Here is a 14777-nt window from a genome sequence, read left to right as displayed (position 1 = left end):
TTTGATGGAATCTCACTCAGTGCCGGTGACTGTTCTGTACAAGGAAGCAAACAAAGCTCGTGTCCGGCGCCTTAGACCACTTGGCCACCCTGACACTCCCAATAACTGTTTCTACTGACCATATACCAGTGGAGGCCTGGTCCTCAAATTACTCACATTTAACTGGGAGATGGGGACAGAAAATAAACACAGATAAATAAAATAAGTAAGCCATCCATTCCAGGTACTGATGAGTACATAGAGAAGACAAAAAACAATCATATGCTAAAGAGTGACTAGAGTGACTACAATTTCTGGTAATATGGTAGACTAGCCTGAAAACAGCATTTTTGAAATACCCCAACATATATACACAGTTCGGAAATAATACCGATTTTTTTTTCTTTTGGAATGTATAGCCACGAAAGCAGCAAGGAGGTAACTAGACGCCCTAGAGACCAAGTATAAAAGGTAAGCAATGATTTGGAACAACACTGAGCACTGCCTCTCCCTGAGGCCCTCCACCCACATGGCGTTTTAACGGCTTTGGGGTCAGACAGAGGAGACAGAGACAGCGGAGCCTCTGCAAGCAGGAGCATGAGAATTGAGAAGTCGCACAAACTCAAGGCCCCTCAAGTACTACTCACGCAGTGAAAGGTCGGGACAGAAAACTTTCCACCTACCTTCCGAAGGAGGTGAGGAGAGAACTACTGTCCTGGTTTCCAGTCCGGGAGGAAGCAAAAAAATGGCCTCTCCGGAGACTTCCTCCCACAGCCCTGCCTTGTGTAGGTCTGAGGCTTAAATTGATACCACCTGTGTGATCTGGGAAACACCTAAATGGAGAAATTGACACAGGCTGCTCAGTGCCTTCACCTGGCCACAGCCAAAGAAACCCCCTGCTGAGTCTGAATTGAAGCGCTTTTGAATTCAGACAGATTGCCTAAGGTGCTCAAAAAAAATACTGACAGAACATATAGAAACCAAGCCCCCTTAGAGTGAGATATGTAGAATTCAAGAGGCATTTACAACTTTAAATGCTCACAGAAGAAATGGAAAAGCACTGATAAAGATCTAAGCATCAGTTTTAGAATTGGGAGTGGGGAGAAAATGTAAGAAGGAAGACATAAAACAAACCACAGAAATAAATGGAAAACAAAGATAATACCAGAAAGTTGTTTTCTAAAGGGCTAATTAAATAGACAAAACTCAGCAAGAATGATCAACAAAAAGGAGAAAAGGTGAGAAAAATATTCGAAGTGAAAAGGGTGCAGTACTGAGGGTTGGAGATTAAAATATATTAATATCACACAATGAATTTATTTACGCCAATTCATCTGAAAACTTAGGGAAAATAGATAATTATCTTAAAAACCACAACTTAAAACTGATTGTAAAAAAAAAATAGAAAGGCTGAGTAGTTCTATAATCATTCTAGAAATTGGATGAGTACTTAAAATTCTACCTACCAAACAATGCTCACGTGCTTGGGGGCCCCCTTGTTTAGGCTCCCAGCCTCTGAAATGGTCCGTTTCAGATGAAACCTGAGTGGTGAGAAGGAGCAGCCATGTAAGGACCTGGAGAACAACCTTTCAGGTCTAAGGACTATCAAGTGCAAAGTATCTAAGACAGTGAGAGGGACGGCAAAAAGGCAGAAATAGATAAAAAGGCCTCCTTTCAAATATTTGTAGATGGCTAGTATTTATGGAGTTCTATCTGTGTCAGGTGAAGAGCTCAGAGCTTTATATACATGATTTCCAGTCCTCAAACATCCCCATTTTATAGAAGAGGTGACAGAGGCTTAGGGAGGTGAAACCCTGTGGCCCTCAGACACAGACACGATTCCCGGATGTGAAACCAGTCTGATATCTTAAGATGAGTTTTGAACCACAGGCGCTGTGCCTAAGGGGAAAGTGCTCCAAACAAATGCCGCCTGGAGCAATGATTCTCCCATTGTGGTCCAGCGATCAGCAGCAGCAGCAGCAGCAGCACCTGGGATCTTGTTAGAAATGCAAATTCTCAACCTAACCCTAGATCTACTGAGAAACTCTGGGGGTGGGGCCCAGCAACCGGCAGTGCTTCAGCAAGTCCTCTAGGTGATTCTGAACCTGCGGTCTAGAGCAACCAGAAAGGTAGAATGTGGTCATGAAAGTGGCATGGGCTTTAGAATCAGACAAACCCAGGTTCTAGTCCCAGTTCTGCCACTTTCCAGCTATGTTATCTGTACATCACTTAAAATTGCTAAGCTCTGGGTCTTTTACCTGTAAAACAAAGGGAATGATAGTACTTAGGTTTGGTTTTTTGTGAGGATCCAATAAGGTCATGTAAATATTAATAAATCAATGCCTGGCTAATAGAAAGTGCTCAGTGAACGTTCTTCCATGCCAGGAGTCTGTCTTCCCTTAACCTTTCCACAGACACTCTGCACCCTCACTATCCCCTGAAGAAGCAGAGTTGGGAGGATGGAAATACTTGGAGCCTAGAAAAGCAGCTGGAGTTAAGTATGGGTGAAAGATAACACAGAGCTGTACTAAAGCAACGGTCGTGGCAAAGGATAGCAGTGGAGGGTTCCAGAGCTGCTTCTCTAGAAGTGTGGTCAGACCTTGGTGCCGGGTCAGATGTGGGGAAGAGCAAAGCAAAGAGTCAAAGATGAATCTGTGCCTCTAGTTTGGTTGATGCGTCAAGAGTGAACCACTTGAACCAGCAGGAAAATGAATTCACAAGCAAGAATGGGTCTGGGGTTATGATAACATGTTCATATTTAGGCAAGTGAGCTGCAAGTACCTGACATGATGCACAAGTGCCATTCCACAACAGTGTGTGTATGAGAGAGAGACTAGCAAGCACTTCAATGCTAGTATGACAACCCGACATGCTTAGTCCTTTGTAACTGAAATTGCTGTTTCCTGTGGGTAGCGGTGAGGCAGAGAACGGTGTTACTTGCAGCCAGCAGACCCTGCTGGTAATGCCACGTTCTGCTGATACCCAGCAATCATGGTCAGTGCTAATGACACAAAGAAGTGTCATTCAGGAGACAGAATATATGGGAAGGAAAAGAAGCCATCACTAATGAGTAGGCTAATGGAACTTGATGAGCAGTGAAAATCAATGAAGCAAAAACTGCCTGCCTCAAAAAATAAATGAGGTAGGAATGGACGAGTGCCAAACCAGAGCTTATCTCCAGTCTGTGCTCCTGACTTTGCCACCCAGTGGGACAAAGTTCACATCCACTGCGTATCATCCCTGCCATGGTCATGGGCCATGACCATCACTGCACTCAATCCTATAATATTAATAATAGCACACCCATGCAGGGCCAGGTACAGTGCAAGATCAGAGCACGAAAGAAAAAGGTAGATCTAGTCCCTGCCCTCATGGAGCCATCCATTCCTATGTCAAAAATAAATTTTAGCTTCTTTAACTCATCACATATAAATTAAACACTGCATGTTTCTTTCTCTAATCAAAACTACCACTTATAATCTTCCTCTTCATCACATCAGCATCACCATTAATATTTGATCACTCAGTATCACCCACAAACTATTCTAGATCTCTTTAGCTGTTGTAACTGCCTATCCTGAAAGATCATAATCACTGTACCCAACTATGAAACTTTATCTGTTATTCCCATCTGTTGCCCAGATAGCACATGCTTGATCTGGGACACTTTCTACCACTTTCTCTAACCCTGGAGCACCCAAGACATCTGGAACTCAAACTGTCCTGAGCATAACTCTCAGGCTCTTTGTGGCCAGGCTTCCTGCTGGGCCTAGGAGTGCCCTAAGGGGTGCCTGGATCCATAGGAATGAGGGCATTGGTAAGCAGGATCTCCCACTCTGGCTCCCCACCAAGTGAAAAATAAACCCTTTATAGATAAATTTCCGACCAGAGGTGGATCCTTCTTTAGACACAGATCCTAAAGGATTCTGGGTTAACAGAATTGACCTAGCTGTCTCGTCTTAAGTAATGCCAGATAAAGGAGTAATCAGTGGATTTCAAGGCGTATGTTCTGTTCCTGACTCTACCTCCCTGGGTCAGTCAGTGCATTTATCTGGGTCTCAGCTTTCTCACCTGAAAAAAAAGGCCACATTCAATGCAAGCCACAATATTTTAGTGTTTAGACTTCCCCACAATTTAGCTACTCACTAAGTTCTTAAAATAAAGACAGCACGAATCAGCGCTTTACATTTTCGGGAAGGTATTTCTCCACCCAATGCGATGTCCCACATCAGTGATCCAATTTGCTTGTTTGCATCTGAAGGCTCTAGGCAAGCAGCACAAGGCTGTTGCTTTTTTATTTAACAGAAGCAGCACATCAGAGTCCTCTGCCTGCAGAGAGGTGGCTTCTGTTTAGAAGCCAAGCCCCTCTCACACTGCATTTCTCATCCTCTATGTATTGGCTACCATGGGTCCAGGACTCAGACATTGAGCAATCTTATCTGTTGGCATTTGTGCTTCGGGGTTTCAAGCCCACCACTTCTCTTGATGACTGGCATCTGCGCATGCCCACATCTCTGTATGCCAGCCTGGATTTATGGCTCCATGTTTCAATTAAGCCATCCGCTTAATGGTCCCTGGCTCCTGGAGACTCCTTACACATGTCCCAGATCCGAGAGACTGTATCCATTCTCAGGCACTTGGTTATCTCAGGCCCTGTACCTTGACCTGTACCTGTGACTCATGATGGCCCGCTGTCTAGATATAATCACACAGATACAATTATACGAAATGGTACTTGACTGGCTGGAAAAAGGTTGTTTACTCAGTTAGACACTGAAGAGAACAGACTTCAGTGATAACTACTAAAGCTGCATTCATTTCTCACTATTTATTGCATTCTAAAAACCCTGCCAGGATAAAGGAGAGGAAAGGGTTTGAAATGGCTCTGCCTTTCTGATCAGGGACTTGCTCAAGGGAACTTGCTGTAGCTGAGACCTCAGCATCAGGTCTAGCAGCTGCTGCCTTTATCGTATGCGGCAACGTGAGCGAAATAAAATGGATGGGAACAAACTCTGTAAGCAAGGGATATTATTTCTGTCATTTTTGGCTACCAACAAAATGCCAAGAAAATCACAAAGTAATAGCTACCACTGGGAAAAAGAATAAGAAATAAAATAAACTTTTTCTGCTTCAGGAAAAGCTTTCCATTCTGTCTACTTTTACAGGGCAGTACAAGAGCTTTCTGTGGGTCTTGGCACCTGACGTCCCATAAAAAATCATTTGTGTACATGAGGAACCCAAATGTGTGCTGTTCCTGGGGTCTCCATCCTTCACCTTGACAGGATCAGAGGAGTTTTAATCATTTATTTTATATACAGCAAGTGCCTCTTTTGTCAGCAAGAAATCCAGTTACATGGACAGTCTTTGAAAAAGCAGCATAAGCATTTTTAAAATTCAATCACACCTTCTGAGACTCGGCCTTTCTTCCCTTTCTCCCAGTGGCCCCCAAAAACACCACACAAACTTGGCAATGACCTATCTTCTTGTTGCTCAAAGCACAGGCAGGATCCTACAGAGAGAGAAAGGTCTTGTCCAATTAAGCTCGCAGTACTGTACATTCAAACCCTGTAGAAAATTTAAAAAAAGAAAAGGCCTCAGGTGGCAGTACCGCATTTAATATTAAGTTTCAAGGGCTTTTCCTACTTTGCTTCAGGGTTGAAATCTGTAGGGTCAGGACAGGACCCTGATGGGGGTAGGGGAGGGGAGGTCCTGGAGTTGTCTGTCTGGAGCCAGGAAGGGACTACAGACTGGGACAAAGACCAAACCAGGGGCAGAAGGGGAACAGTGATATAGAGAAATGATTGTAAACTCATTGATTCGGTTCAATTTAGGTTCTGATGAGTCCACAGATGAGAAAACATACTCTGAGAGTGGTGTGGCTCCCTTGGCCTGCCATTTATCTCTGTGGAGCCAGTCACTGGCCAGTGTTTCAGACAACTGGAGAGGGAGTTGCTTCATTAGGCCCCCAAACAATAAGAAGATGAGATTATAAGTCCTTCTAGGAGAAACAACCCTTCCTGTACTTTATTTTTGGTGTCAGTGAGGGCCCTGTAGAACAGCCTGAATCTCCTTATTTCTAGTGTTATGTCACGTCTAGTGGTCAGCGTGGTATTCTATTTTGGAAAGGAGCAGGAAGACGAGAGGTTGAGAATAAAATGTAAATATCTTTGAAAGGGCTCTTGCCATGAGACGCTCAGACAGTTCCTAGGTGGGCTATAGTGGGTGTTTTCATCAGTAGGTGACAAGTGTCTGAACTCTACGGAAATAAACAGACAAATTCCCAGCAGGAAACTGTAGATTCAAATTCTGGTTCTGCCATTTTCTAGTAGCAAGATTTTGAGCACATCCCTCAGCCTTTTGAAAGTGGATTTTGCTCATTTATTAAATAAGGATAATACATGTTTGCCTTGCCTTCTCATCTGCCATTCCAGAAGGTCAAAAGAGAAATGAAAGGGATTTGTAAAAACAATGCAAAGTGTGAAATGAATCCATTCAGTCAGCAAAGATGACTTGATCAAGATGAATTAAGCAGTCTTCAGCTCTCAAAAATCAAATAACCTAATAATCATCCAATCATGTGCTTGTTTATAGGGGAGAGCACACCCACTGAGGTCTGGGGGACCAGGGGTAACTGATAAACGATGCCAGAGAAGCAATTTTTGAAGAAAGGGCAATACAACATGTTTTCATGTCATGTCAGGTGTTTTAAACTCATCTTAAATGTGCTGCCGCAAACCAAGTGTAGGAGCTAAGTGGAGGGTTGGGATGGCTTCTATTAGAGGCAAAGCAGTGCCCATGCTGGCCATGTCCCTTATACCAACTCAGATGAGAGACTGAGACCTTGGCTCCCAGGCTTCTGGTCTATTTTCTAAATATCAGCCTTTCTTTCCTCATTTTCACTTTCTAGGAAGTCCAATAAGGAAACAAATTGAAGGTGAGATTAAAAAATTGCGTGTTTTCAAAGGGAAATGACATGGCCTGATCGTTTTGTTCTAATGATTCTCACTTCCAGTATGAAAATACAGATGTAAAATGTGACCACTCTTTAACGTTAGTATACAAATGTGTGTGGTGGTTCTAAACTCCCACCTGCTTAACTGTGAGAAGACCAGTCCTACAGACCCCTCTCTGAATATTTCCAGGAACCCAAGGGGAGACTCACATGCCCCACATTAGACTTTGCCATTTCTTGCCAATATTGGTCAGGCAAACCAGAGCTTTGGAGTCTTTGAAGTTAAAACTCATTTTTAAAACTGTGTTCGTATTGTACAGCCACTTTCACAGAGCTGTAAATCCATGGTTTCCATTCACGATGCCTGTGGTGGAGAAACTGGATGGTGATGAAACTCCTGGGGATGGAGATCTTGCCGCTGCTCTTACAAACTTACAAGGGGACACTTCAGTTTTAAACTTAGCTTTGTGCTGGGCATGGGTCCTCAGTAAGGATACTTGAGTCCCAGTAGCCACAGTTCTATTTAATGCTGCATTTCTTTCACTGGACACACACACCTTTCTTCCAAGTGAGCAAATACTAGGGTTCCCAGATCAAGATGACTTATGGTGTCTTTTTTCTTCATATTTAACCTGGAACATTCACTCTCCTACAATGCTCAAGTTTGCTTCTGGTTTCGGTTCACTTTTTAAAGATTGCCTTCCCTTGCTGGGGTCACCACAATCTAGCTGACACACGTGGTGACTGATTCCCAGTAGGTGGACAGACTTCAGTTCCGGGATGCTCCTCAGGCCCAGTGTCAATCAGTGGATGAAAACAGAATTGAGGGAGGTGGAACGTTGCCTTCCTCCACTCACCAGAACTGGGAGAGCCCTAGCTCCAGCCTTGCCAAGGCCCTGTTACTGTTCTCTGACCACTACAGCTTTGTTTTTGTTTCTTCGATGTGGTGAGTTCCTTTGGCTTTAAGGACTTGGCACTTACTTCTCTTGAGTCCTGTGTCCCCCAGCTCATCACTCAGGCCTCAAGCCTCAGCTTAACTGTCACCTCCTCAGAGAGGCATCTTCTCAGCCAGTCTCCTGTATATTGCCCTCTGTATCACTTTCTACAGTCTACATCCTTACTGTTTCCTTGTTTCACAGAAAAACCATGAGAATGGTAGCCTGGCCTGTCACTGCTGGACCCCTGGGCCTGGCACGGTGAATGGCAGAAAAATCAGTAAGCAGAGTCAACACTGATGGAACACTGATGATTTGCCAAGTATTACGCTGAGTCCTTTCACATGTACTAACTCGTCTACTCTTAAACACAAGCCCAGGAAGTAAGTACTACAAGGCTCCGTCTTTCTGTAGGAGGGAAACTGAGCCTGGACAAGCGTAGTGACTGGTGTAAGGTGCAGAGCTAGTAAGTGCTGGTGCTGGGATGCAAACCGAGCAATCTGACTGCAGAAAGCCCGTGCGTTTTACTACTGTGCCAGACGGCCTCCTAAATTACTGTGTTTCGATACTCACATTGCCCTCTTACAGGGATAAAGCAAAAGAACAACATCCTCTGCTTAAATTCACATGTGAGAACATGGCCACCTTGACACAGAGGGGACATCTCTAGAACACTGATTCTAGTGGAAGATATACACGGGCAATAAACTCCTCTGGGGCACTGGCCTTGCCATATATTAAAACCTACTACTTATATATACATCTAACTTCATGAACCCCAATCTCTTCATTAACACATCCTATGTTAGAACATGAATGTGAAAAACACTGCCTGGGTTCAAGTCCTGACTCCGCCACTTACTAGATGTGCAAACTTGGGCAATTTAATAAACCTCCCTGTGTCTTTCATAGGATTATTGTGAACATTAAATGGGTTACTACATGTAAACCACTTAAAACATTCAATAACTATTAGAAATTATTGTTAATATTTGCAAGTCTTCTTCATGTAACTAATTTTTTTAATTGAAGTATCGTCAGTTTATGATGTATTAATTTCTGGTGTATAGCATCATGATTCAGTGATACATATATATTCATTTTCATTTTTTTTATTATAGGCTATTACAAGGTATTGAATATATAGTTCCCTGTGCTATACAGCAGGACCTTGCTATTTATCTATTTTATATACAGTAGTTAGTATCAAGTGACTAATTTTCTAACACTATCATATTTGACTTCGTTGAACCTCTCAAAAGCCCTTTGAGGCAGGTACTGTAATGATCCCTTTTTATAGATGAGGAAGCTGACACTTAGATGGGATCTTAAGACCCTGGCCACCTGCCAAGCACAATGGTCAGGTCCCATCAGTGGACTTCCACAGTCCAAGCTTTACATGATTCTGCCTCTCCTCATTTGCTTCTAAAGATGGTCCTGTTAGCACAGACCAAGGTCATAATACGGCCCCAGCACCTTTTTCCTTTGCAAAAGTTACCTCTGTATTCATTAGACTGTGGGAAAAAACCCACCTACTATTTTCCCCTCTCTCCAGCATGACATAAATGTCCTGGGTCATCAGAAGCATCAAAAGATGTTTCAGCCCCAGCCTTTAAGACGACGTGCACATCTTCTTTCTAGAACAACGGGTCACTGGTAGCCAGGGGACAGTCCTGCAGTCCTCTCAGGCTTTTTCCCTCCTCGTGACTCAGCCTTCTTAATTCTCGTGTATGGATGGCATATGTTCTGATATTAAAACTGATTTCTTTTTCTCACTCTGTCTGTGTGTATTATGCCTGGTGCTTCTTTAATAATCACTGCCACACTGTCACTAGTTCCCTCTGTACTTAAAGCCTCTTTCTTGTTCCTCACACACCAGGGCAGCAGCCTGCCCAGACTTGGGAGGGACTGGGGAGAGATTTTTTTTTTCTTTGCCTGTGATACATTATTTCCTTTCACCAGAAAGCGATTCCTCCAATGCTGTCTCCTGGGGACACGTTGCAGCTCTCGCCTGGAGCTGCCCTGGTTCCTTGGTCTGGGCTCATGTACGGCTCTAATTCAATTTATAATGCAGTTACATAACTGTTCCCAGTCTCCAATTGACCTTGATGTCAAGCAGCGGTCAAGTTGTACCAGCCCGGAGAAAGGAGGAGGAATCTCTGGTCAGCCCTTGAGAACATTTTAGCTGGGGTTCTGGAATGGAATGTGGCACTGAAAGGCCAAACCAGACCAGTAAATTCTTTGGAAGGGTGAAAAGCAAGGGTTGTTGATTTTTGTAAGATGGAGGCTGTTGACTTTCAGGGCAAGCCTGTGTCACTCAGGACTATGGGAGCTGTCCTCTTACCAAAGAGAAGGGGGCTGTCTTCCCTCACCATGGATTGCTGTTAGCAAATGAGCCTTTTGGCCTCACGGGAAATGCTCTGAGGAGTGTCTTCAGCTTGGAAACCTCTCAAGGACAGACTTTCAGCACATTCTTTTCCAGAGAGCCCTGGTTCTACTCAGTTCTCAACTGTGACAAGAATAACTAAATTTTGATTCTTTTGCTTCTGGTCTTAATAAAGGCAGGAAAGACAGGGGTTTCAACATGAAAACAAAAATACAAAGTAAAGGCTGAGCAAATCAGTCAAAATCAGTAAAATTTGAGAAATTCAATTGTATGAAAGCTCTCTGAGAGCAAGGATCTGTTTATTTTGCTCTCTGTTAGACCTTCACACCACAGAGGAGGCACTCAGAGAATATTTGTGGAATGATGTCTCGCATGATACATAATATGATTTATGGATAGTGGCAAGTGATGTTTTTCTACTTTATTTGCCCAAGACTATCACACCAGAGGTTTTCAGAACTCTTAAGTATTTTAATCATATATATATATTTGTGGAAATATAAAGTTCAATATTGTAAAATTTTTACTTATATTGTAAATGTATATACACACATATATATTATATATATATATAAATGACCGTTAACTAGGGACTCATCTGTGCTCAGCACACTGGTAGACTGTGCCTAGGTTTAGAGGATTTGCTTTAAACACAACTTGTTTAAACGGACTGGCTCTCTTCCTAGCAGGACTGTCTTCATGGATGAAGCCTTGTTTAGCTATGCAGGACCCCTTCCTAATTAGAAGGGCCTCCAACTTAAGTTTAGTACTGTGTTGTCGCCATCTTGAAATTCTTAATAGTTTTTGAACAGAAGGATCCCATTTTCATTTTGCACTGGACCATGCAAATTATGTAGCTAAGCCTGTCAGAAGTACAGAGAAAGCTAGTGTACAGAAATACCATTTAATATCACCTATATGTGCTAAAAGCCCTTGGTGAGGAAAAAAAACAGCTGCTTATTGAACAAGCCAACCGTTAGGATGATATACATATTGAGAAAGGAATAGTCTTCTATTACAAACCATTGAGATATATTAACTGATCTATTTCTAACCTTACTAATGGCAGATGCATGACACATTGTATGCTTTGAAAAAGGGTAATAAGGAAAATAACTCGTGAATTCACTGGTGCTTCTCTGCCATGAACTGGCAATCTCTGCTTTAACTATCTTTACCGACCGAAATTCTACCAATTCTTCTGCCAATTAAATATTCTGAAGTCATCTCTACTGCTGACCTTTATCTTTTCTTACAACACAAACCTCTCGGTTCCCAAATAACCCCTATTGCTTAATCTGACACATTTCAGTACTTGGTCAAAACCAATTTGGGACTTTAATACATGCTATCTAGTGCTTTGAGAAAAGTGTTTCTGCACCATTATTTTCAATATTTTGCTTCCCAGAAAACATAGATATGGCGCTACACATAATGTTAATTTTTCTAATAGCCCCTAATTGGGCTAGGCACATATAGCCACTGAGTAAATATCTAATTAATTAAATTGAACTAACTAGCAATTAGTAAATTCCTGGGTACCATCCATTAACATACACATAACTATTTTTAAGTAAAAATAAACTTTCTCAAGTTGTTTTTGCTTTCGTAAGTTTTTAAAGTTGTCATGTAGCCTACACATGCTGCTTGTATAAAAATGAACTCACAAAACAAACAAACAAACAAAACATGACAAAAACAGACACAGAGAGAACAAACTGGTGGTTGACAGAGTAGTGATGGGTGAGGGGATGAAGGAAGTCCCATTTTCCATGTCATAAGATATCAAATCACTATACTGCATATATGAAACAAGTATAATATTATATGTTAATTACAACTCAATGACAAAAATTCAATTCTTTGTATTTCCAAATTAGGGAACTGAAGAAATTTTAAGAAACATAAGCCTTTGAAACAAATGGAGATAGTCTTTGGTAGATTTTGTTTTCCCCAGATTTGCCCCCAGTGTTCCCAATTTTAAAACTCCCAATTTCAAATCTCCCAATTTCAAAGCACGCCAACTGCTTGGGCCTTGCTTGGCTGAACCATTTAACCCCCATTGGCATCTCATAAAGTTTCCCCTGTTTATAATTTCAAAGGATATTTTATGATGGTTGGATACTTATTTATTTATTAAAACGTCAAGTTACTCAGTGTGCTGGCTGATCAGAGTAGCCTAATTCTCATACACATCTTGATGCAAAGCAATGGAGTTACTCCCTGAAGTCAAGCTGGGGCCAGATCCTCACAGCCAGATAGTTCTTAATTGCTTTATTTTCTAGATAGGCATTTTTAGAAATATATTTTCTTCGCAGTGAAGAACAAGTTGTAAAACTGCTTTCACTTCACACTGAGCATAAGAAATAGGCAAATGGAAAATAACGGGTTTCCGCAATGCTGTCTTGGCGGGAGAAGTATTTTTTTAAGACTCCACCTTTTTCTACATATTCCAGCAACACCAAACTCCTGTTTTTCATTAGTTTGATTCTTGTTAGCTACACTTCATTCCTCTCTGGGTAGAGGAAATCATAGATGGAATACCATCCTATCATGGTGTCTGGGCAGCAAACGTGTTCTCAAATTTGGACATTGATGGAGAATCTAACATTTAAACTCATACCATCTAATGCATCCTAGTGAAGGGAGTCCTCATTTATGCTGTCCTTTTCTAAAGAGGCTCAAGCCTTTTATTGTTTCTTTGTTTAAAAACAAAAAGCTAGTCCAAAAAAAAAAAAAAAACCCCAAAACTAAAAGAACACAATGAAATAATGAGTTACCACTTGTAAACAGGCTAAGTTCAAATAAATAATCCCTGAAGATAATCAACCTAAAGTGTTTAAATAGCTACCTATTTAGTCATGAAAATAATTCAGACCCACATATACAGGCTAAATGAAACAATAAAATTAGGCTTAAAGGGAAATCAAGAAACATTTTAAAAGTAACTACACCTCCCATCATTTTTCACAAGGTCTGCTTTTTTTTTTTTTTAATATACAGAATTCATTGTCTTTGGGAAAATTTAATCCTTTATTTGCTACAGGCAAGTGACTTCTTACTGTCAAGGGTTTCAAACTGAGATTCAGGGAGCACAGCTGGTTTCTCTCATGTCTTTCAGGTTTGCCTGAATTTCAAAACACAATTTGTCCTGTATTCAAAATGCAAAACACTTCTAGGAAATCTACAATAATGATTAATTGATTACACACTCCCTCTAAAAAGGAAGAGGAACAACAACAACAACAAAATTGAGGAGCTTGAAGGGATTGGTTAAAGCAGGTGATCCACTAGGATGTTGGAGCCAAGTGATTCCCAGACTCACAACCTTGAAAAACACATCCTTCTTTTCCAGTGAGCTAGGAGGCCTGAAGCGGGTTGAGCAGAGGAGGGTGACATGGAGAGGGAGCAAGTGTATTTGATCAAGGGAGCAGTGGTACAAATCTAGTGTGTACCCCTGACTATCTCATGATCAGATGTTTCCAGGCAACCATTTGGAAGGGTTGATAACTCACCCTTCAAGTGAGTATAAGTTTTCAGACACTGGTGTCACTGTGGGAAAATGCAAATTTGACATTGACTAGCAATCTGAGATTTAGAGAAATTAAATGGATTATTAATGACCTTAAGTGAGAATTTATTAAATTCTCAGGACATAGTTTTAATTTATTTTAATTAAGAGTGGTTCTATCATATATTGTACAGGGTGCATGGGCAGAGTCCAGACTGTTAAAAAGTCAAACCCTAATAGGTTGAGCTATGACTTTAAATAGGGTGAACATTACTAGCCAATGTTCTATCCACTAGTAATGTTTTCAAAACCTTAAAACTATGGCTATTAAAGCCATAATAATGGAATATCTGGCCATGGAGGCTTGGACAGTCAGCTTTGGTCCAACCTAGCCTGACGTTCTAAGAATGCTCAGGCAAGTTAGGGCTTGTCAATAAATGAAAACCCAAGTCAGATTCAGGTAACTGAGAATACTTGTAGGTGAGTATCTAGTATTCATATCATATATTCATTATTGTAAAAGAATATAATTGTGGAAGAGCCAGATGGAAGAGAGGGATAGGACATCTAAGGTATGTGGGAAAGGACACAGGGTGCCCATGCCCTCACTGAGCACTCTGGTGCCCCAACACCTCCATGTGTTCACCAACCTGGAAGCTTTCCAAAACACATCTTTTTGGGGTTATATGGAGGCTGACTTACATAGGCATAGTTGATTAAATCATTGCCCACTGTTCGATTGAGCCTCTAACCTGCCTCCCCTCCCTAAAGGTTGACAAGTGGGGCTAAATTACAACCTTCTACTCCCAGTTACCCCAGTAACTAGCCTTCATCTTTAGTGGAGCTTCAAAAGTCCCCTCACTAACATAAACTCAGGTGTGGTTTTAAGTGGCTTCTTAGACATAACAAGATACTCCTTTTACTTTTATGCTCTGAAGTGATCTCACGAACCGCAGACAAAAGACCAAATATTAAAACAAAAGATGTTCCCAAAGAGTTTTAGGAGTTCCCAGG

General features: G+C 41.6%; 1 long non-coding RNA gene across 1 annotated transcript in view; it reads right to left on the bottom strand.

Annotated features, from left to right (window-relative positions):
- Window positions 1-536: 536 nt before the first annotated feature.
- Window positions 537-14777, bottom strand: part of LOC116150886 (uncharacterized) — a 65700-nt gene continuing 51459 nt past the window's right edge. The window contains exons 3-4 of the long non-coding RNA XR_010380470.1: window positions 1446-1520; window positions 537-812 (exon numbers count right to left, since the gene is read on the bottom strand). This is a non-coding gene — a long non-coding RNA (uncharacterized LOC116150886). The remainder of the gene's footprint in view (window positions 813-1445; window positions 1521-14777) is intronic.

This window comes from Camelus dromedarius, chromosome 3 (assembly GCF_036321535.1).
Source record: "Camelus dromedarius isolate mCamDro1 chromosome 3, mCamDro1.pat, whole genome shotgun sequence".
NCBI lineage: Eukaryota > Metazoa > Chordata > Mammalia > Artiodactyla > Camelidae > Camelus > Camelus dromedarius.
The sequence above is the reverse complement of the archived record's forward strand: the minus strand, read 5'-3'. Positions and strand labels throughout refer to the sequence as shown.